Here is a 3,798-nt window from a genome sequence, read left to right as displayed (position 1 = left end):
GCCCCCCCCCCCCCCCCCCCCCCCCAGCCACTTTTAGCAGCTGACATGCTATTTCAGGTAAAGGCAACTGTGCTCAGCCAATAGTTACGGGTGGTGAGAGGGTTAATACCTGCTTGCTAAGCCAAATACAATCAACTGCATGGGATGCTCAGTGTTCCCAGGTGTTTCTTTTCCAGTGAAGAAAAATCAGTTTCCATGCTTAAGACATGCCTCTTTCCCCTTCCCCAATTTTGGGAAACTTATTTGTAGAATGGGGGGGAAGGAGCATATGATATACAAATAAATACTGTATTGCTATTTTTTGGATCTGGATAAAAATAGTTATCATGGAATTTCATTCCAATTGTGAATTTAATGGAAAATTCTGAGAAGGAATATCAATATGTTTGATAAATTTGCTTGAATTTGTAACAATTTACAGCAAATAAAAAACTTCTATTCAAGCTACAGCTATAGGGCCCATCTGGACATATAAAACTTACATTCCTAAGTTTGAGATTAATTATTTTGCAGTTCATTAATTCTCAGGAACTGATATTGAATATTTATTAGGAAATCATGCCACTAATGACAAGACTGAAGGAGGGATATCATGTGACACCCACCCTTCAAAAGATCCGGTAAGTGCTGAAATCAATTGCATAATACAAGAGGCAGTGTTTGTATAGTCCCAAATTTAGTCCTCAAGCTCTTGAGTAGTCTTTTCATGTGTTAGATCAGGGGCAGGGATGCTGACATTTTGGCTGGAGGACCACTTAGGAGTTTTGATGAGCTGTTGTGTGCTGGAGGTCAGGGGGGTGACCCAGCCTTGGTGTGGCAATGCAAGGGCAGGCAGGGAGATGCCAATTTATCCTATCCAGCCCATGTTCCATGTACCTATCACTGGTGATGCCTGATGGAGTGGACAGCTGGGCGGGCAGGGTCTCCATGGAGATTGTCCTGGGACCCCCGTGAGCAGGGTGTGCTTGGCTGGAGGATAGGATGGGGCCACAGGTGGGTGGGGAGAAGTGCCCAGTAGTGGGGCAGGTGGGTGGGGCCACAGCTGGGATCATGGGACAGTGACAGCACGGGGCCAGGGAATGGGACAGAGTCACAATCTACTCCCTGCATGGCCCTATGCTATCACTGCCCCTTGATTCTGGCCCTGGCCTCTGCCCACATCCTGCTCCCAGATGCCACTCCATGCCCACTCATGCCCCATCCCTCTGCCTGGCTGAGTGTGCCCTGCTTGCAGGGGTCCCAGCTGGTCTCCCTGGAGAGCTTTCCCACCCACTGCTCTGCCTGGTGCCCCTGACAGTGAGTGTGAGGCAGATGGGTTCTCAGAAAGCAGGGTGAGATCTGGTGGTAGTGGTGACAGTGGTAGTAGCAGTTGGGAAGCAGCAAAAAGGAGCTGCCCCATTGCTGCCAGGGCTGCTGGGAAACTGAGTCTGGCCACCATGCTGCCGAAGCCCTGTTGTGCAACTAGGGGTGGTGAGATCAGCTGCACGTGCTATGGCCTGGGCTTCCCCCCTTGCCTGGGCCAGGCAGGGCCAAGGCATCTGCTGTGGGTGGGATACAACGCCTTGGCAGGCTAAATTTGGCCTGTGGTTCTTATTTTGTCTACCCATGTGTTAGAACCATCTCTGACTGTCAATATCCAGTGGTAGGTCCTCCAATGGCATACAATGTTATAACTTGAAAGAAATCTAAGGAAGTCTAGTTCATCTGAAGTCCAATTCAGCTAAAGATCTGATCTCAATGCAGAAAACTAAAGTGACTCAGCTATTATACCTAGCTATTCAAATATTGCAGATGCAAAAGAATAAGATGCTCTTTGAGTGTCTTCTGTATATTCCTAAGGTAGAAGCAACATGAAGTATGTTGCAGAAAAAGGAGTGATATATAATGAGTGGGGCACAAGGGCAAATTATCCCATCATTCTTTTTAAACTGCTTTTTCTTTTTGAAACTGGGGCTTGACCTGTCAATCAAGTACAAGTACACCTTATCTTTTGATAGAACATTGCAAGCCACAACCATTTATTGATGTGGAAAAAAAAAAAGAGAGAAAACCAAGCAAATCTTGATACTGTGACATTTTTTTCACCCAACCTTGCTGATATGCCATACTTAGAAAAAACTGAACCCCCTAAATTGTCTTACAGAGCAACTGTTTCACATGGTTAATATCTGTCAGAGATGTCCAAAGACTGAGTGGTGGTCTCTTGCTAAAATTTATCATGAAGTTTTTCATCATAATGAAATATAAACTCACCAGTACCTTATCCACTATGTCTGCTGTCTAAGTTTAATTATGGGATTATGAAGTAAATTTAGATAAAAATGTGGGGCTTGTTCAGCTTGTCCTAATTAAATTTAATTAATTATCTTTTAAATTAATTTATTCTTCGCGCTCAGTGTTAGGGACTTTTTGTTGATTCTTTTTTTTTATGACCCTTTTCCCAGTGTGTCATCCTTTTAACTAGGGCTGGTCCCTTGTTTGAACTTCAGTCAAAAACCTAGTTCTCCTTTTCTGGCAGATTACTTTGAAACCCAGTCCGGCATAGCCACTCTGAATTTCAATTGGAGCTCTGCCTCTGTTGGTATGCATTCCGCTTAATGGAGTTGGTATCATGGGTTGGAGGGAAGCAACACAGAGGAGAAAGACAGTGGAAACAACCAAAGCACAGCGAAAAATAAGTTAAAAGAGAGACTGTGGGAAAGGACTAGAGATACTGGGGACATAGGACCAGATGTGGCCTTTCAGGCCACGGAGTCTTAATATAGAGGAAAAAAATATATCACAGTATTATTCATGTTTTAACCTTGGGAGAGTGGAATCTTTCAGGTTTAGTATATTGTAGATACTTGTCTTGTGTTAAGTGCTTACGTCAGATTTTGTTCTGTTCAAGTTACTTGGGTAGAGCACAGAAGGACATTTTATAAACTGGATAACCTCTAAGGAGGGAGAAATCAGAAGGAAGATATTTTTGCAAAACAAGGCTAGTTTTCTAAAACTAACAAGACTGAAGTTTCCTGAATTTCAGTTCCCTCATTATTATTTGAGATTATGTCATAGATGTGCACACTTCTTCTCTTTTCATTAGGAGACAATTCTGTGTACTTGCTGGGAAATGTCTTGTGGTATCCCTCTTACAAGTTAATGCATTCACTGGGACTGCCACATACAGAGTAATTAAGGGGCACCAGCCCCAAACTGGCCACCACCATGCTGTCAGGAGGAGGCATCCTGGGCATCAGTGCCACCCAGGGTGCTCAGGAGTCAGGTTGTACCTCTGACTGCATATTCCATGGCTTCTCAAAACAGTCTCTGCCTCTCTTTGTTGACCTTTCATTTGCCAGTTCAGATCCAGCTGGGCAATCAACAGCTTCATCCATTGCCAAATGATCCATGTGTCTGTTCAGTCAGTCTTCTCAGATTCTTTACTATATCGAATTAAATAAACATTTTTTTCTTTCTTCTGTTTTCCATTAAATTGGGCTCTGGCCAACTTGTATTGATGGATGGCCCAAACCACATAGCAAGGATACTGAATCTGGTTATTTTGGTTTCCTTTTGGAGTGTAAATTCGAGTACATCATCAAAGGCAGCTGTAGGTTAGCATATGGAGTGCTTGTATACGCCATGGTGTTTAATCCTCATTAATTTAACAAGCATTAACGTTTTTAAACTTGTTTATTTTGGCATGTCGGGTTTGTGGTTTGCATGCACTGAGCTTTTGAACGAGTTCCACACAAATTCCAGCAGGGGGAGCCAAATACCAGTCTACCCCCAGTACTGTCTTTCCTAATGAATTAC

Source organism: Alligator sinensis, unplaced genomic scaffold (genome assembly GCF_000455745.1).
Source record: "Alligator sinensis unplaced genomic scaffold, ASM45574v1 scaffold796_1, whole genome shotgun sequence".
Classification (NCBI taxonomy): Eukaryota; Metazoa; Chordata; order Crocodylia; family Alligatoridae; genus Alligator; species Alligator sinensis.
Note: the sequence above shows the minus strand (reverse complement) of the source record.